This window comes from Benincasa hispida, chromosome 7 (assembly GCF_009727055.1).
Source record: "Benincasa hispida cultivar B227 chromosome 7, ASM972705v1, whole genome shotgun sequence".
NCBI lineage: Eukaryota > Viridiplantae > Streptophyta > Magnoliopsida > Cucurbitales > Cucurbitaceae > Benincasa > Benincasa hispida.
Genome location: NC_052355.1, coordinates 20267391 through 20289244, shown reverse-complemented (window position 1 = coordinate 20289244; position 21854 = coordinate 20267391). Strand labels below are relative to the sequence as shown.

At 33.9% G+C, this 21854-nt stretch overlaps 1 long non-coding RNA gene across 1 annotated transcript; it reads left to right on the top strand.

The window, feature by feature from the left end:
* The first annotated feature begins 1017 nt into the window (after positions 1-1017).
* Positions 1018-3240, top strand: LOC120082179. Its single transcript, XR_005483085.1, has 4 exons — positions 1018-1702; positions 1786-2104; positions 2186-2479; positions 2731-3240. It is a non-coding gene; the product is annotated as an uncharacterized LOC120082179 (long non-coding RNA).
* The last annotated feature ends 18614 nt before the right edge of the window (positions 3241-21854 follow it).

The following is a 21854-nucleotide window of genomic DNA, read 5'->3' as shown; positions in this document are numbered from 1 at the left end:
GATACCAGCGAGATTTAAACATAATGTTTTTTACAATTTTTTTTCTGTAGGAGTTTACTGATTGAATCTTTATTTCATGCAAGAGTGATTTAAGATGGCAACACGTTTCAGAATACCCGTAGTCGACCGATTCCAGTCAAGTAACGAGCTTGGCCCACATTGCTAATGCAAACAAGATTATGAAGAAGAAGCTTACCCCAAGGCAGTTAGAGAAGTTCAAGAGAACAGTTTTTGGGTGATTTGTAGACGTTGACATGGTGTTTAACAGCCCAATTATTCATCATATGTTGCTGGGAGAAGTGAAGAGGACGAGATCTGACTTAATGTCATTCTTTGTTTGTGGAAAGGTCGTCACTTTTTTTAAGGATGATTTTTTGTTGACTGGTTTGTGGCGATCCCCAATGCGAGTTGATCAGAATGAGCAGTCCTCGTATGAACTTGCAATCAAATATTTTGGTAATCGAGTGACAGAGGACACCTTACATGTCCATCTATTAGAAGAAAAATACAAGGAGTTGGAGTTTGAAAATGATGAGGATGCTGTGAAGATCACATTAGTCTACTATATTGAGGTTGCAATGATGGGAAAGAAAAAACAGAAAAATGCAGTGGACCTCAAACGTTTTAAGGACGTTCAAAACAAAGTACTACAACAGTCTTGATTGGGGTACCATTATTTGGGAGTGGACACTCGATGCCTTAAAGATTGCATTGGATGATAAGAGTAGTCTATACAAGATGAAGGAGAAAGGAAATAAAAATTACGTTGTGAAGTACTCTTTGCGTGGATTTTCACAATCGTTTCAGGTAAATTTGCCTAATATAATAATCGTGTTGTTTGATTTAACATTAATATTTTTCTTAATATATGATAAATTTTATTTAGATATGGACGTACAAGATCCTAGCTACATCGATAGTTGGGAACATTGCAGAGCGAAGGAGCAAGGTGGCTTTGCCTCGCATATTACGATGGTCATGCTCCCACTCAGTGTCCTTCAAAGTACTCGAGAGAGATATTCGAGTCTAACAATGTACGTTTACCCTATGCATAATATGTTTATTTAGTTGTTAAAATCACAATAACCAATTTACTGGGTTGTTAATGCAAATAAAGGTTAAAGAGGGTATTGTCATGACAGACACTTAGGGGGAGTTTCGGGATACCCCAGTGGACAGACGACTTATATTTGATCTAGGTGCCCATGATGATAGTCCTGAAAGTGGCAATAGGTCGAGTAGTGAGGATAGTTTTGAAAGTGATAGTGATGATCATCGTAGAGGTAACAATGATGAATGTGGAAAGGTGGAGAAGGGGGGTGAACACAAGTATTTCGAGCACGAGGATGCTGAATGTGGAAGAGTGGAAGGAGGGACATATACACGTAGTGATGATATTTTTCATGATGTGGTGGGGGACATACGCGATGAGGACGAGTTGAGCCCACCTGATGTCTATCTTGTAGACTCTCATAGAGAGCGATCTATGGATGAGGAGTGTCCTGAGTGTGCTGCCTGCAGGGAGGGAGTCAATCCCAATAATTATATTTGTTCATACCTACGGACCATTGACAGCTCACTATCGAGGTTGGATGACTGTATATCGAGTTTAGATAGTCGTGTATCCAATATAGAGGAAAACATGATAGACATGAAAGGACAATTGTCGGTCATCCTGTCACTGTTGCAGTCTATGTGCGAGGTTTGCATTTACTATCATTTTATGTCTTTACGTATTTAGTTTTTATGTGTTCGTGAACTCATCATTTTACTTTATAATTGAAGGGTTCCATGGTGAATGAGGAGACAACAAGGTCACCCATCCCATCTCGGGATCCCGATACCACTAATGTGACTGTCTCTGATACTCCCATCCCCTTGTAGAGCCTTAAAATACTACCACTTCACCTACTCTCATCCCTTCTCTAGAGCCTGATACCACCACAACATCATCCACTGAATCAAACCTATAGAGACCGATGTCCCACAAACAGAGGCCAACATGTTTGACTTACTCACCATGCCACATACAGAGGCCGACATGTCTGACATGCCAGAGGCCGACACTTCTGGTATTGTTACGACCACAGAAGGAGTTACACTGGTAAGTAATTTATTGATTAGTAGTCTTTGTTTATATTTTTATATTTTTTGACGAGTAATTTTTTGTTATCTGTTTATGTAGGAATCTTGAATAACCACTCATAAGAGAAAAGTTGTTGATAAATATACACCTCTAGCTCAAGTAAAGAAGAAAAGTGTGGTTAAGCATTCTATCCCAGGTATTGCTACGTCACTATCCAGAGCGATTGTCGCGTACAATGTAGCACATGACATTCCACACAATATCTTTACAGAAATGATGGGCTGGATTTTAGACGAGAATACTGACAACAGGGTTCGAGAGAATTCCTTTAAACCACTTGCCAAACAATTTTTTAAGGAATTGATTTCCACAAATTCGTGGGTCAAGTGCGATGTAAGTTTCCTAGTTTTGAATTCTTTACAGTTGGATATCTTGTACTTTTACTAACATAGTAATTTTTTGTGCAAACCATAAATACTTTATTTCATTTTATGAAAGAAAAATTTTATACCTGGCCTGACATGTGCATGCACAAGTTCACCATCTTGCCAATTGATGTAACGGTAAATTTTGATATATTTTGTTGTGCAGGGTCATTTTACTATGGTATATTTCGTTACTTAGCTTCTCATTTTATTTGGCAGAGTCACCTTAATGCTCGTGGCGGAGTATTTAAACGAATAAAGAATAAGACGAGATCGGAGGCTGCCCTAGCATGAGAGGATGAAGACACGTACAAGGACTACGTCACCGACAAATTCGATGTCAAATGGGCATATGTGAATTTTGTTTATACGGAAATGAATATCAGTGAGCACTGGATGGTTCTTGCAATGGACATTAACAGAGGCCATATATTCGTGTTCGATTCACTTCCGTCATACACACCAATGACAAAGTTGGTGAATTGGCTGGAGCCATTAACTATCACAGTATCATCCCTACTTCACTATTGTGACGTGGATCGCTCAAAATCGGACCTATCCACATCCCGTTGGAAAATATCGCAACCTATTAACTTCGACATACAGCACGGATCGCTTGATTGTGGCATCTTTGCAATAAAATTACTAGAACATCTGGTGACTGGTGTTGATCCGTCCGTAGTCACTCAGGAGAAAATGAGTGAATATAGGATGCAGTCAGCGTGTCAATTGTGGGCGAACAATCTGTATTTTTTATGTGTATAAAACATATATTTTTTGTTGTCTTTTTTGTGTATGTAAAAACATGGATTTTTTATGTATGTGAAACATGTATAAAATAATTTTATCAAAGTTCAAAGTTCAATATTATACATTTTATCAAAACATGTATAATTGAGCTACTGCTCTTTTCATTATATCAATAGTATATAAAACATCATATCAAAATTCAAGGTTCAAAGTTCAAGCATTGAGAGAGCCAAATTTTGATAGAGAGCCAGATTTTGAGAGAGAGCGAAACTTTGAAAAAATAGAAAGTATGTTACAAGATGAAGATTGCTATTATAGAAATACTCCAGCTTGTTATTGTTTTTTTTGTTTACTCCTACTTGTTATCGTTTTTTGTTTACAGAAAGTATGTTACAAATATGAAAAACTAGAAAGTATGTTACAAGATGAAGCATGTTACAAGTATGAAAAACTCTTCTTTGGGGCTTGATCAATGGTATTTATAACACATACCAATAGACCATTACAAGATAATATGAGAGTATGTTAAAAGATGATGTATGTTACAAGTTTGTTATAAACTAAACTAGATGAGAGGTGTTTGTGTCACGGTTTCTGGCATTTTTAGCACGTCGCACGATTGTGAGCGGTTCGCTATAATTTTAGCGGTTATGCCCATAATTCCCACACCGACCACATTTCATTTGTCTGCGAAATTCTCCTCTGGATAGTATTCTTCTCACTCTCCATTGCGTGGCTTGTGCCATAAACGTCGGAGGAAGGATAATCTTTTCTACATATCCAGGAGGTCTCTTCCATTTAGATATGTGCCCAAGTGGATTTATAGGCTCCGCATATGCAGTTATTAGAGAGTCCACTGTATAAAATCGACTGCAAAGACTATGAATGGGTATATTTCGTTCATTACAACAACAATTGTATGCGAACATGGGATACCAAGTGAGTCGAATTTCTTACACGTGCATTCCTTCGTGTGAAGATTGACAATACCGTCTAATCGGTTATCTCGCACGTAGACTCGATAACAATCAATAGGCTCAACCCGATATCGTCTGCCCTTATCGACCTCACTTGCCAATCAGGTTTCACAGTAGTCAGAGTGCAATGTCATTCGAGATGCCCAGTAATTCCTCCGTTCGTAGAACCACGATTGGAGTATTCCTCTAACATGTTCAATCAAGCATACTATGGGCAATAGTTGATACTCTTTAGTTAATGAATTGAAACACTCTGCACTGTTGGACGTCATGTTATCATATCTTCGTTCTAGGTAAACTCGTGCCCACCTTTGAAGATCGATGTCTTCCAAATATTTCGTGACAGTACCATCTCGAAAACTACGGAGTTCGTCCCATTTTGTCTAGAACTCTGTCATGCGAAATGTCCTTGCTACATCTCTAAACATCCCAACAACCGTGCTATCCTTAAAGTTTGTAACAAGATTTTATTCTATGTGCCATGTGCACAATCCATGAAATACCGTGGGAAAAAATGCACGAATAACATTGTTGATAGATACTACCCAATCAAACACAAAATACAAGATTATTGGGTTCTCCGATACTGCATTTCAAGTTTGACATAAACCATTTTCATGATCAATCAACTTCATTGTCCACTATTGCATATGCTAGTGGGTATAATTGATTGTTCCCGTCCATAGAAACCTCAAACAACATGGTGCCTTTGTATTTTTCTTTCAAATGCGACCCATCAACAATTATCACAGGCCGACAGCTTGCGAAACCTCTAATACAAGGTCCTAATGCCATAAACATATACTTGAAATGCACCTTATCTTCAAGTTCAATCTCAAAGACTGTACCAGATTCTCTATTTTTAACGCTTCTCCATAAGTATGTAGTATGGAGTATGAGTATTCTGGAGTACCTCTAGTGAGATCGTATGTGGCTTCTCCATAACGTATTTGCACGTCACGCTTTATCATAACTTATTTCACATCATAATCTTTCTTCATATCCTCAACAATATGACAAGGTTTATAAATACGTCCTATTCCCCTGAACTTATCTTTAATCAACTGACCAACAACCGTAGCAGTTGCTTGTCTATGGTCGTGATTCAGAATTCCAATGGAACATATGTGCGAACTGCAGTACTTTGTGATCTGGAATATATCAAGCCCTTCCATTTTCACTGCACGAAGGCTCCACTTACAAGTCTCCCCAATACATCTAACAGTGAACAAAGATTTGGTTGACTTCCTGACCCTAAATTCAAAATTTTTGTTGATGGACAAAATAGATAATCGCATTTTCAAGTCCTTTTTACTCAAAAATAGTTTACCAACTTCAACGTCCTCTGTCCCAGATGAAGTGGTACCAGGCATAATCAACTTTGTCTTATGATTTGAAGACACATATGGTGGAACCATTGAAGCTGCTGTAGAACAACACACATCTCCATAATCACGATCCATTTCATTCAATCCTGTTGGTTGCTCATTAATATCCACTGAAGGACCGCAACTTTGCTCTGGATAACCACAATCCATATAACCGAATCTAAATAGTCTCTCATTACCAACAATTGAAGTATCGCCAAATTCTGAATTCAATCTTGCTGGATTAGTGCGGTCGTTGTCTACTAATAATGTTGATGGTACAGTATTGGTAGACAATGGAATATCATCCTCTTCCTGATGAAACTGATATGATTCCTTGTATTGTCTGTCCACAGTCGTATCATCATAACTCACATTTCCAAACCCCATTCTAATTTTTTCGTCCTGATTTGATTTCAATGTTACAGATAACTAAAGTCTACTAAGGTCTTCTCAGAAAAGAAGGAAACAAACATCATCATCATTCTTTATGTATTATGGAGGGGCTTCATTTTCAAGCCTATATTTAACTCTCAGTATAAGATCAAACTTTAAAGAACTGATATTTGTAACCCTATAAATGTGAGATTTAAGTTCTTCATAATTCAATGAATCAGGCACAATGATTCTTGTCAACTCTCCCCCAATATACGAACTTTCATTCTCATCTCAATCACCTCCATATCTAATAAGTAGACATTTTTCTGTCATCTTACAAAGCAAGAGAATATTTGTCATTAAGTTGTACAAGCAATTGAAGCATACTTTCGCTCTCTCTTAATCTCGCTCTCGCTCTCTTACTCTTGCTCTCTCTCACTCTCGTTCTATCTTTCGCTCTCTCTCTCCCAATACAAAATTTTGTAATGCTACATTTCCAGAAATAACACAGCAAAAATAATTAAACATACTTAAAATAATGAAACACCTTTCTGAAAAACCTGTTCTGTTCTGAAAAAGCCTTGTCTTAGAAATCCCCGTTTGAAAAATCTCCATTCAACAAAACACCGTCGAAAACCAGAGAAGTAATCATCGTTGAAATGGAGTTTAGAGTTTAAAGAAACCATTGTATTGTGTTTAGGTATTATTGATTTGAGGCTTCCGTCGTGAAAATTTTCAAATCATTCGTACACTGACGAGCAATCACATCAAACCAGGGAATTTCAAGCGAAAGTAAGAGTGTTTAATCAGACAAGAGCGAGACTAACCTCGTGAGGCACTTATGAGGGTAATTTACGTAATTTGGTATGCTGATAATGTCAGCAGAGGGTCAATTGACATTACTTTTTAAAAATGAGTCATTTGACATTTTGGACCCAAAAAACGGGTCATCCGTACAAACTTCCTGGATTTTTTTAACTAGAGGGCGATTTGGACATTTCACATACACCCATTTGTGAGGAAATCATCAGAAATAACCTCTACAAGTTTTCAAATCGGTCACCGAGATTTAGTTAAAAAGTTGCCTTGTCGATACATCTAGTTCATTACACACCGAGATTCTGTTTTCTTTTTCAAATATTATTTAACCTTCCTAAATTATTTTTTCAAATATTATTTAAATTTTACAAATATTGTATCAAATCTTATATAATTTCAAATTTTTTATAAATTGGTTAAGAATATTATATCAAATATTAACTTCTCAAATTTTTATCCTAATTTTTGTTTCCACCATTATATTGAGTTTCCAAATTACCATAATGGTTTTCAAGTGATGGACTTGTGATTTTAAAATTTTGAGAAATATCAAATTTTGCAAAAAAAATAAGTAAGATATGAGAAATATATAAAATATCGTTTAGATTAGTACCGAGATTTTATATATTTTCCATATTTTATCTATTTTCCTTTTTTTTTTTACAAAATTCTAAAAATCACTTAAAATCCATCTAAAAAATTAATTCGGATTTCTAAAAAAAGTAATTTGAATAATTAATAAATTGAATTGAAAACTATAAATTGCCCTAAAAATTTTAAAAATTATGTATATTTGGTAAAGGTAACCAAATTGAGAGAAAATTTAAAAATATATAAGAAGACTTCGGAAGTTTACATAATATATTTGGAAAAATTGATAGAATGTCGTTGTAATTTGTGTACCGAGAAGGTACAAAACAATCAATAGGTTAGAATAAAATTAATTTTTAACTAAATCTCGCTAGTCAATTACGTCCGAGATTGACCGAGAAAAACTAATTGAACAAATTTTCAAAAAGTGAAAATTTGAAGGAGGTATTTGTCCAATTTTTCCTCATTTGTCTAAACACTCAATTATTTTGAAAAAGGGAAAAATACCTTTTTGGTCCTAAGTTTTTGGTTTAGTTTCTATTTAGTTCATAAATTTCAAAATGTTACACGTTTAGTCTTTTAAGTTTTGAGTTTGATTTTAATTTAGTCCATAAATTTTAAAGTGCTATAATTTTAATCTTTGACATTTGAGTTCTACTTCAATTTGGTTCCTATATTTCGAACCACGGGCAACACGATTGGCTGGACCATGGACAATGCGACTGGCTGGTCGGCGACAAAAGTTGGGCGACAACGCGGACGGGTGGTGGCGTGACTTCATCAGGAGGCGGTCGTCCGCTGGAGATCGGACAACGTGACTGGCTGATCGTTTGGCAAGGATCCTCACAAGGGGAGGGTCGCGCGGCGCTCAAGGAAGAAGGAAAAGAATTTCCTTCTTTTACTTTTATTTTTTTTTCTTTCCTTGCTTTGCACGCAAACCGAGACACCCCTTTAAATAAATATAAACTCTTAAAACCTTAATTTCTCCCTTTTTCCCTCAACTAAAAATATAAACAAAAAATATTTCTTTTCTCTAACCACCACAATTTTTTTAAAAAAAAAAAAAAAAAAAATTTTTACTTCAAACCCAATAATTAAGATTCCAATAGGATTTTAAATCTCCACCAAACTCCAATTAAAACCCAATTGAAATCCACTCATTCCAAAACCAAAATTAAATTCTATCCCCAATAATCGAATTAATTTCATATCTTGACCAAGATTAATTTAAATCAATTTAATCAAACAAATAAATTCTAAATCTCTAAAATTCAAAATCCAACAAGATAAATACATGCAATTTTCTGAAATTTGGCTTGTTACATTCATCATCGTTACATTAAATTTATTTTAACTTTTAATTTACATTTCTTTAAGTTTTTTAATCCTTTCTTATCTTAAGCCATTTAAACTTTCTTTAAATTATACTTTTTTTTCTTTGTGAATGTTTAAAAAAAAAAATTGTTTAGTTTTTTTTGTGAATGTTTAAAAAAAAATTGTTTAGTTTTTAAGACCATTTTCTTTTAAAAAGAAATCTTAAGATTGAAACTATAAATATTTGGAAATCTGATTTTTTAGAATTCTTAAGGTGAAGGATCATAGTCTTTAGGAGTCTAAGATTTGATTCCAATAAAAAATGAATTTAATGAATGTTTAAAAAACAACTTTATTTATTAAAAGACTATCTTATGATAGATTTGTGAGATTATACTATTTTCTCACATTCTCGGGGTGAAGACATTTTTCTAAATTCTAATATAGCCAAATTGATGGAATTTTTTTCACTTATTTTATGGGATCATAACTCTAAATATTGGAGAAATAAGGTGTAAAATAGAATATTATTTAAAAATTTTATTTCCCAAAAATTAATTTCTTTACAAAATATTTTCAATTCAAAATTTAAAATTTGGCTATTTTCTAAACGGGTGTTGCTGGGTACTAATACCTTCCATGCACACAAATAACTCTTAAACTCAACTCTAGATTTCATAGATCATCTTTATCATTTTTTATTCATACGATAAAAATGATTGGTGCCTACTCTTTTTTTTTTTTTTAAAAAAAAAAACCCTTCTAAAGATGTCAGTTGCTCTGCATTGTCTCTCGCATGTGGCGATATAATTGATACTAACTTTTTCGTGCTACAATGATGAGAAATAATGTGAACTTACTTATTTATATAATATATATTAAAATGATAATAACATACTTTTAAAGAAAAGTTTTGTTATAATTTAAGAAATTAGGTATTAATTACAAGCTTTTTTTTAATGTATTATCATATTATGTTTTATAGAAAATTTCAAATCTTAGCTTTCAAATACATGAATTTCAACATCCTCACATTTTTTTTCTTCCTTTCATTTTAGATTTTTTTTTTAAACAAACATTTTTCTTTTAATAATCTCGTTGTTAAATAATTTACATTGTTTAAAGAAATTTAATTTATGAAATTTGAACTTTGTTTTTATATTAATTTCATTGAGTACAGTCTCTAATACATAATCCTTTGATACTTTTTCTCGAAAAATAAACTTTAATATTTAAGCTTGTTGATCTTATTGGATGATCGACCTTTGTGCTTGATGATCTTCTTGGAAGATCGATCTTTGAGCTTGTTGATATACTTGGAGGATCGACCTTCGGGCTTGATGATCTTTTTGGAGGATCGGCCTTTGGACTTATTAATCTTCTTGGAAGATCAGCCTTTGGACTTTTTGATCTTGTTTATTAGTTTAGATTGACCCATGACTTGTTTATCAACTTGGATCGGCTTATAGCTTGTTGATCGTCTTGGATTAACCTTTGGTGCTTCAATCTTCTAGTCTTTAAGCTTGAAGCATGAGAGCTTCATGGCTTCAGTATTTAGGAATTGAAGGTTTTACGACTTCCGTCTTTAGAACTTGAGAAGAGTTATATTCTTCAGATCTTCAGTCTTGGAAACTTTAAATCTTCAGAGAGTTTCGACCTTCAGTTTTTTCCATCTCCAGGAAGTCGTAAACTTGAAATCGATCAGAGTTTTAGTCTTTAGGATTTGAGAGCTTCATAGCTTCAGTCTTCAAGACTTGAGGGTTTTACGACTTCAGTTTTCAGAACTTGAGAAGAGTTATATTCTTCAAATCTTCAGAGCTTCAGTCTTTGGAACTTTAGATCTTCAGAGAGTTTCGACCTTCAGTTTTTTTCCTACCTTTAGGAAGTTGTAAACTTGAGATCGATCAGAGCTTCAGTCTTCTAAATTCAAGGAAGTTTTAGTCTTCCAAGCCTTCAATCTTTAAATGGTTGTAATCTTGAGATCCATCAGAGTTTAGAGTCTTGAAATCTTTAGAGCTTCAATTTCTAGGTCTTTAGAGTTTCAGCACTTCGTTGTCCATGCTTCCAACCTTCTCCAAATGAAAGGGCAAGATCTCTATTTATAGAGGATTTCTATGGGCTTTTTAACTGGGGTTGAGCCCATTTGCTTTTGGGCTATTTGGCTTGGGCCCAACTACCCTTTGGGTTTGGCTAAAGTTTAGGCTTGGGCTCAATCTTTTCTTAATTCGGCCCAATTTTTTCAATGTGGGCTTGAATTTATGATCTAAAGCCCAATCGAACATATGGCCAAATTTATCGATTGTGGTCTAGGTTTCATTGCCGTTGAAGTTGATAAGCTCATTATTGTGATCAAACGACCGGACTGAAGACACGTGGTATTTTAATTAGTCATTTGTTTGTCTCCATAGATTTTAAATTAGGGACACAATATTTTACAATTGGCCCTATTTTAATAAAATTAACTTTCATTTGATGACATGACAACTCATGATTAGCCGAAATTTCATATTCAACATACATATTCTACTTTTTTCAATTGAAACATTACCTTTCTAATATATTTATATGACCCAAATTAGCATAACTCACTAATAATTAACATGTATTATCTTCCTTGTGGTCGGAGGTTCAAATTTTTCGATTTCCATTTATAATGTTAAAAAAAAAATCACTATTTATATGGATCATGTAAGTTTGAGTTTCTAAAAAGGAAGGTTTTATTTTAAAAGTGAATTTGTTGAATTTGGTTGACTTGAAATTTTACTTTAAATTATTTTAATTTTACTACGTTCATTTAAAAAAATTGGAAATGCCACATGCATAGGGCATGTTGAAAGACTAGTATATATAAATGAGGTAGGGAAGGAGAATTTTTTTCCTCTTTAGCTCTATTTTTTTTAATACTTTCCTACTTTACCCTTATCATGGATATAACTCTTCGAGTGTAGAGGTCTGTTGATTCTAATAGGTGCAATTGATGCTAACGAGAGCAACTCTTCGAGAAGGGGCACAATTCTTTGAACGTATGTAGTTGTTGAGTCCAATAGATACGATTGATAGTAATAAATTGAAATTGTGGTGGTGCATTCCTTTATTTATAATGAAGTGCATATATAATAAAGAATAAAAACGCAAGTTTGTTTAAAATTTTAAAAATCATGCAATCGAAATTTAGAGAAAAGAACAAAAACATTAGAGACGAATAAAATTAAGGTTTTGTTTTTATATATGTAATATATATTTTATTTATTCATCTCAAATCTTATTTATATTCCCTAATGATTTTGGGTATATTTGAAATTTAGGATACTTATATTTATAGCATAAATAATTTAATTTATGAGTATTTTTTTTAAATTTTGTTTATTACAGTGTAGTTTCAAAAAATAAAACATTGTATTTGTTATATCATATGTTTGTATTTGAGTTATTTATTCAGAGAATTAAATACTATTTTAAAATTTTACTAAAATTTTGACATGTTTATTACTAGTATATATAAAATGTTAAACAATGTTAGAATGTATGTGTGAACTCAAAAACTTAATTCTAAATATATCTCAAAAGGAAACTAGTGGCATGTCTTAGTTCTATATACATATACCAAATAAAGTGTAACTTCCATTTTATCACAAATTTGAGAGTTTTGATCCATTTTGTTCCATAAAATATTAAAATATAAACTTTAGTCTCTCTCTCTTTTAAATAACTTTATTCAAATATTAACAAGTTGCCTCATATTCTTTCATTTTAAAATGTAATGAATTAGAGAGATTAATCGATGAGACTACTATAACGTAGTTGACTTGACACTCAAATGCCGTAGGATATATGAGTTGTTTCATGAGATTAGAGATGCACGTAAGTTGGCCAAACACCAATAGATATTAAGAAAAATACTATAATGTGGTTGATAGTTTTTCATCGTCGATTGTAGAAAAATCTCAAATTTATCATTATAATGTGGTGATCTAGACGAGAGGTGTAAGAAATGTCAACATCGACATAACTGTTGAGATCTCATTTGAACATAAATGTTTGGACAAATATTAATAAAATGTTAATGTTGATAGATATTTGATTTTACACTTTTTAAATAGGTTAGCATATTTACTATTTATATTATATGTACATGAGATAATTTATTGCTTATTTATCCTTCGTGTTTATGTCAAATCTATAGAAGTGTAAAAATATCAACATGTAAACAATACTTTAAGATTATGCATCCAACACACTGAAATAGAATTATTAAATTAAAGAAATCAGTAGTAATATATAGTAAAACCCAATCTAGTCCTTTTAGTTAGTAACGAATTAGTTTATGTACTCTTAAATTTAGGAAAATTTTTATAAATAGAAAATTTTTTTTAAAAAAAAACTTTTGTATTTTTGGAACTTTTGCTATAAAATGTAGATATTCTTAAATATTTTTTATATTTAAAAAGACCCCTAATTTAGAAGAATTTCGTCCCTAAACTTAGATTAGGAAAAATTTAGCTTTATTATGTAATGACTTATATATATCTCTACATGTATAAGAAATTTCATTAAATTTTAATAATATTTTTCATAATAAGGACTAAATCATTTTAGGTTGTAAATTACAAACACTAAATTGTTATTTATTAAAATTTAAAGACTAAATTGTTGCCGATTAAATTTTCAGAACTAAATTGTTACTTTCCTAAAAGTTTAGGGATCAAGGTGATTTTTAAATTAATTTAAAAATGAAAAAACATGAGATTGATTTGTTTATTAAGATTTAAAGACTAAATTGTTGCCGATTAAATTTTCAAAACTAAATTGTTACTTTTCTGAAAGTTTAGGGATCAAGGTGACTTTTAAATTAATTTAAAAATGAAAAAACATGAGATTGATTTGTTGATTAAGATTTAAAGACTAAATTGTTGCCGATTAAATTTTCAAAACTAAATTGTTACTTTCCTGAAAGTTTAGGGATCAAGGTGACTTTTAAATTAATTTAAAAATGAAAAAACATGAGATTGATTTGTTTCAACCTCATCAACCTTAAATCAAAGTGTATATCATGGGTTCAAAATTCATCAAACAAACATATAGAAGAAACTAAAAAATATGGCATTAAACAATTTATGAATTTATAAACATTCTACATAGTTAGTTCTCATTCCCACATGGAAACAATATTGATTATAGAATAATACAACTTTCACATTACAGTATAGTCCAAATAGAAAGGAGAAAAGAAAACTCATGCAGAAATTAAACCCTAACAGTCTATAAAGAAAAATGATGAAATGTTGGGTTATATAGATAATCACCTTGATGTTATTTCTGCTTTAGAAAGTTGTATCTTTGAGACACTCCTCTAGGACTAGAAAAAGCTTTTTGCTTGGTAGGGGTGACATATTTCCTAGTTCATCTTCACAAGTTGCAAGACCACGGGCTTTGCAAAATAATTTTGATAGGAACAACCACCCTCCAACTATCTCCACAATGGTATGATAGTGTCCACTTTAGATATAAACCTTCATGACTTTGTTTTTGGTTTCATCCCAAAATGTTTCATACTAATGGAGATAGTTGTCTTCATTTATATACCCATGATTCTCCCCTTATCTAACCAATGTGGGACTTTGGTTGCATTTCCAACAATCCTCCCCTCGAACAAAGGACCACATAGTCTCCCCTTAAATAGTTTCTCATCTGTCTAACTCTTATCGAGGCTTTCTCCTCTTCACCGAAGCATCCTACCTATCCAATAGAGTTCAACCACGGATCATACTATGACTACTTTTGAGGCTCCACTACATCTCTATTCGACAATTGAGGATTCTACCAACATGGTTAAGTCATGGGCATGGCTATGATACTACTTGATGGGAAAAATCTCTCACTTCTACTATAGAAATAAGCAGAAAATAATAACAGAGAAATTAAAGAAAAGTAATAAAACTAGAAACACAAGAATTTACGTAGGAAACTTCCAGCTCGGAGAAAAACTACGGACCCACAAGAAAGAAATCCACTATGTAAAAAATTGTTACAATCACAAGGAACAATTCTCTCCCTGATCTCAATTACAAAAGCACTATCTCAAAGCTTTTGATTACTCACACCTCTTTCCTACTCTCCAACTAGAGAATACAAAAGGAATTTAATTAGAGTTAGCACACTAAGCTTAAAGTGTTTCTAATTGGGACGACTTGAAACTAGAGATATAAGCTCTTTTTATAGGTTTGACGCTCATCCCTATTCTTCAATATAACCAATATAGGAAAAACTGCACTTTTAATATTTTGCCATGAATCCAACAAATTCCACCTTGGCAAGATATTTGAAAAATCTACAGCTTCTGCAACATTCATTGTCTTCACCGACAATCATAATACTCAAGTAAGAGAACTATAACCTACTCCACCATGAAAAGTAGACCACTTGGAATACCGCCTCCCAAGATTTTCCTTTTTTGTCACATGTCGATAAACTTTGTTGATATTCATGATGCAACATCCACTTACTTGGCTCACCTGAAAGTTCTTTATCCATCGACACAACTTCCACCACACACCTTGCATTACCGTCAAGTCAATGTCCGTGTGCAAACTTGTGGAACCGCTAATATCACATCCTCTATCATGGTAAAGCGAACATATCACAAGAATGATTTCCATCTTCTTCAGAGGAAGTCACCGTCTCCCCAGCCTATCTTTTGCTCGAAAAGTCTCTTCATTAAACCTTTGCTAGAATCACTTTGGAATTGCATTAGAACACCATCACCACTTAACTTGCACTTATGTAACCCATTTTGTATCAACACATCCTTAACTTGCATTTACCACAAGCCAAAATCGATCCTTCCATCAAACTTCTCCATACCAAACTTTATTGGACTTGTAAAGCTCGACACACATCTACTTCACTTCTTAACAAATCAACAAATAGCAAACGACCCACACTATTTGCAATACCGCAACCCGTTTCATACCTAGAAATTCAATAAACTACAAACCTGATGCTCTAATACCACTTGATAGGAACAACCACCCTTCAACTATCTCTACAATGGTATGATATTGTCTACTTTAGGCATAAATCCTTATGGCTTTGCTTTTGGTTTCACCCCAAAATGCCTCATACGAATGGAGACAGTTGTCCTCATTTATATACCCATGGTCCTCCCCTTATCTAACTAATGTGGGACTTTGGTCGCATTCAGTAGATTCTACTTCTGATTTCTGAAATACACTCGAAAATAAATAATTATGGATATTTACATAAGTAATGTGAAAAAGCCATCAAGAAGGATTATCATACCTCTATCATTAAAAGCAAGGGATAGAGATTAAGCTTGTAGCCACCATGGTTTATAAAAGATAAAGCTAAAGCTCGAATATGCAAAATGCACGATAAAGGCTTTAGAAAGGAAAAGAAAAACAATCATTGGGATCCTTTTTCTTAACCAATCAATAAAGTCATGGTGGAGACCTAAAATCCCTAACATTCACAAAAGAGTATATTCTTCATTTGTTAGTATATTCCAAAGCCTGGTGCCACTTCTCAAGATATTTAACTTCAGTTGGTGCAACCTTTGGAATGCCAAATACTTTTTGTTCAATCTTTTCATCAACTTCCTTTTGTGATAAAGTTAGAACTCAAAGGTCTAAGGTAGTTTAGTTAAGAACTTTTGTGACTTGATCACGGTAGAACGTAAAATTTTCCGAGCAAAATACATTTCCTTCAATTTGATCACATGAAAAACGTAAAATACGAAACCACAAAGTGATTCTCTTTCACAAATTAGATAAAGAATGTGTTGCTCATAAGACATAATTAAAAGTTGATTGTACTATATTGACTCAAAACTTATCAATGCTTTCAATAAGCTCACACACAATTGCTTGACTATGAAGTAGTGCATAGAAAGAATAAAGCTTGGCTTCATTTTCAAATATAACATTATTTCATCTATTAACTTCTGTTGTTAATGACAAGACCTCCAGACGACGAACATGATAGCAGCAAATGGTCAAGTAACGACGGTCGAGCAAAGAACAAAACCTGCAAATAGAAGCTCATTATAGGTTGAGTTGCAGAGCTCGCTCTCTTTAAGACGTTTTGCGGCTCTGCCCAAGTGTGCAAGCAAGTCAGGAATACTGCCACATCGTCCCAGGATATAACAGCCGAAAAAGAAAATCCGATCGGAAATGCACCATTACCAACTAGAGCACACACACTTCTGACTGAATGCTTGAAAAACAAAAGCCAGAAAAGAAAGTAAGTAGAAGAGAGCGATGAAAGGAAGTGTAAGAATTGTGTTTTTGAACTGTTGAAGGACACGTCTGTTATAGGCCTTCAAAGTTGAACTACGGCGAGAGAGAAGCATGGGCAACCTCTGAACGTGTGAAGGCGGGCCAGAAAATGCGGCCCAAAGACGAGCGCACGGAAAACCACGCGGCCAACTGGATTTTTTTCTTTTATTATTATTATTTTATTTTTTTGTGATTTTAAGGTAATTTTACCCGATTCATCAACATTGGTTTATTATACATGTGATGTTTGGTGCATTTATGCCAAAGTGCTTGACATATAGTTTAGAACCCACCTTAGGTTGTATAATTATTCATGCATCATGTATTATAAATGTATAATCTAGCATGAAGAAATTACTTGAAAGCATGTGCATGCATCATGAAATATAAGAATTATATTTTGCATGCAATGAGCATTATCATCATCATCCTTTTATTATAAGTGTTATAGCCTAAGGGTGAATGGAAGGATGTTTTGCTTGTTTCATTGATGTTTTGTATAAGTGTTATATAAAAGAAGTAGTAATGAATGGACAATGTATTGAGCATGACACTTAGGCTGTTTATAATCGTTATGAATGCCTTGCATGTATTAGCTTAATATTGTGGTTATGGTTTCCATTTTTAAGTGTTATAAAGGAAATTAGACCTAAAATCAATAATTCAGCATTGCATGCGGACTTAGGGTGAACTCAAGTTTTTTAAAACGGTTTTAAAATTGGATTGAGATAGATCTAAGTTCAAGTGGTTCTAAAGAGTTTAGTAACCTAGTTTAATCTTTTAAAATCGATTTAATAGGATTAAATTGGTTGACATAAAAGATTAAATTTGTTTTGAATCTATCTATAAGGGACATTTTGTCTAAGGCGGGTTCTGGTTAGGCTGGGGTTCTTAAGTTGATGAAAACGTAACACCTCTACCTGGGAACCTATCTGGAAAGGTGAATTAGATAGATTTGCAATAAGCATGCGACAATATGGTCAAAGACTCCGTTAAAGAGTTTAATGGATGATGATCAAAAGTTGTTTAACTATCCAAGGTAAATGTTACTCTTGGGCAAACCTTAAAATCGTTAACCATGTTTTTTCTAAGTAAGCTAAACCCTAGGTTATAAAATACTCAGTGGGAGGAAGAGGCGTATCTGATATGTCTATGATTCCACTCACGTTTCTCCCNAAAATACTCAGTGGGAGGAAGAGGCGTATCTGATATGTCTATGATTCCACTCACGTTTCTCCCTATATGTTCACACCGTGAGATTCATGCTTGGCCTCGTGGTGTTCTGGGAGCATCCCCCTTCAAATGGTGTTTGCATGAGTCAATATCAAATTGGACGGAGAGAGTGTTTATAGTAAGTGGGTGAAGGGTATGTGTCAACATTTCTTATGGTCTTTGTCATTGGTTCACACCGTGAGATCATTCTGTACTCCCTCGTGTCGCATTTGTGCATCCCCCTTTAGATGGGTTTTGTGCAGTTGGTTAATATCAAGGTGAACTCCAGAAATGGATAGGATCGCTTTAGGTTTTGCCCCAATTGGATTTTTCCCCTTTGGATTGGCCTTTTGGGATGGACCTCTAGGGCTTAAAATAGTGAGTCACACTTACCGGAGATTGTTAAGCAAGTTAATGATCTCTTGGCCAAATCAATGACGGCTAGTCGTTATAGGAACAAGAGTTGTTCTGGTATTAATGACTGGTTGAGAACTTCTCAATTCAGAGGGGGGATAACTAACCTCCCTTCGGCGGCTTTTGTCCTAAACTTTTGAGCGTCATTGCGAAACTAGATGTCACATGGGGTTCATGTTAGTTTTGCTAAAACCTTATTGGATGTTGTTTCGTTTTACAATGGGTATTTGCTTAAAACTTAACGTAGGTTAATGTGTTTTTCTTTTCAGCAACTCGTCAGTATTTCCGTTTAAAGCTTTTAAAATGACCGACTACTTACAGTGGAAAGAATCGTGTGAAATGAATTTCGTGGAAAACGACCTCGATCCCACTACTCTCCAAAAAAGGAGACAAGACAGTAAATATGATTTATTGGTCTTGGAGATGTGTCTGGTAAAGAATGATGATTCTACCTGGATCCTTGATTCAAGTGCTACCAATCATGTCAGTTTCTCTTACCAAGGATTTAGTTCCTGGCAAACATTGCCACAGGGAGAGATGATTCTTCGAGTCGGTACTGGTGAGGTTATTTTGGTTGTTGCTGTAGACAGACTGAAATTATTTGTTGACAAGAAATGTTATCTGTTACTGGATAATGTTTTTGTAGTTCCTCATATTAAGAAGAACTTAATCTCGATTTCTTGTCTCATTGAACAAGGCTACACCGTCTCCTTTTTTTAGAATAAAGTATTTATTTTCAAGAATGTAATGGAGATTGATTATGGTTCAATGGAAAATAACTTATGTGTACTAAGGCCGTTAGTCATAAAAGCCTTATTTAACACTAAAATGTTCAGTACAGCAACAACAACTAAAAGACCAAAGGTTTCTCCTAAGGAAACGCCCATCTTTGGCATCTTAGGTTAGGTCACATCAACTTTAATAGGATTGAGAAGTTGGTGAAAAGTGGACTTCTAAAGAGTTTAGAAGAAAACTCCTTGCCAGTATGTGAATCATGCCTCGAAGTGCCTCGAAGGCAAGATGACCAAACGACCTTTTACTGGAAAAGGTTGCAGAGCCAAGGAAGCCTTGGAGCTTGTACATTCAGACCTCTGTGGTCCGATGAATGTTAGAGCTCGAGGTGGGTATGAATATTTCATCTCTTTCATAAATGATTATTCAAGGTTTGGGTATCTTTACCTAATGCAACATAAGTCTGAAGCCATTGACAAGTTCAAGGAGTATAAGGCTGAAGTTGAAAACTTGTTAGGTAAGAAGATAAAAGCACTACGATCTGATCGTGATGGAGAGTATATGGACCTCCAGTTCCAGAACTATATGATAGAACATGAGATTGCGTCCCAAATCTCGGCCCCTAGTATACCTCAGCAGAATGGTGTATCAAAAAGAAGAAATAGAACTTTGTTGACATGGTTCGGTCTATGATGAGTTATGCTCATCTTCCAGACTCGTTTTGGGGTTATGCAATGCATGTTATATCCTGAACAACGTTCCCTCGAAAAGTGTACCTTTTGAGTTATGGAGAGGAAAGAAGTTGGAACTGCGTTCGAAAGTTTATAATAGGGTCAAGGATCCGGCAGCGTGTGTGTGGGATGTCCACCGAATTCACTTGGTCTATCTCCTCACTCCCTCCAAAACATGGATACCTCTTGGGGCCCAAACCCATAGCCCAAGATTGGAGTACAAAATGGAGACTTCCTTTTCAAAATTCTTCAATGTGGGATTCTCCAACCAATGGTTGGTTCTCTCTTATTTTTTAAAAAGGATAAATTTTCACCCAACTACTTTATAAAGATTCAATAGTGTGTGTTAAGCCTTCAAGAGTTGCTGTATTTTGAGGTAATCTATTGGGGAAACATTTTAGCTGCTACTACCATTTAAAAGTTTTTTTTATGTGATATGACATGAAATTTAACTTTCAAAATGAAGAAGAATATTCAAGATTCATAAGAATAAGGGTGATAAATAAATAACTAACAAAATCTCCATTTACTATTTGATCACTCTTGCATACTTCCATTGTTTTGCTAAAGATTCATAATTAGTATGTGATATAATAACCTTGTACAAACTGTCGAGTAGCATGGATGAAAGTATGATTGTGTGTAGATTGTTTGGTTATTCGTGGTGACCATTTTACAACATTACATAATTGGTTAAGTTCAAGAATAGAACTAGCTAGACTACTTAAGCATTACTTAGTAACTAATCGCCTTAGTTTTATTTCTATAGTCAACTTAATGCGGTTTACAACTAAATGTGTGATCGATTAGGTATTTTGGTCTTCCATTTAGCATTACTAAATGTGTTGGCTAAGCACTTGTTTGATTTTGATGATTATTTGTAGTGACCAATGAACAACTAATTACATGGACGGTTGATCAAAATACCTAAACTAGATCTTCTCTCACTTGATAACTCCTTACTTTTCTTGTCTTTACTTTCATGCTATTTAACTTTCTTGTCATTCACTTTTCTCTTGCAAACAAACAATCGCTCCCTCCCCCTTTTGGTTACCTTTATGGAAGTTGAAACTCAATTAAAAGAAAACATGTAGCTTCCTATGAATCGACTAGCTAGATCTTGCTATTATTACTACCTAGTAATAGAAGTTTTTTATTGATTGTATAAATTTATTTGATTGGCTAGAACCTTCCACAAGTCCCGTCCATCAAATTGGTGTCGTTGTTGGATAGTCGGTTACTTTTCTTCTAATTAGTTTCAAATTTCTTCATATATAAAAAATAAAAATAAAAACAATAAACTTTCTTTGTCTTTTCTTGTGATTGTATGACTCTTCTCTTAGAGGTTCGAGTCTATATTGTTATGTAGATATTAAACTTCATTGATAGTTGATTGAATCGTAGGGTTGGCAATGGGGTGGGGGAGGGTCCCCCATCCCCGGCCCCGTGGAGGAAATTCCCCTATCCCCGCCCTTGTCCCCACCATTTGAAGGCAGGGACGGGTTCCTCGTTGAGGAAACGGGTCCCTGCGGGGCCCCATTCCCCATTTCTCACGTGGAATCCCTTATTAAATCCCATGGGGATTCCCCATTTTTTTCTTTTAATTTTTTAAGTTTGGGTTTGACTTTTTGACTTAAATTTAGAATTTATATATTTAATATTGGGCTCACAACACTATAAATCTATAGTATACATTGTAAACATACATAATATAAGTTATTTTATATATTATAAATATATATTTATAAAATATTAAAAATATAA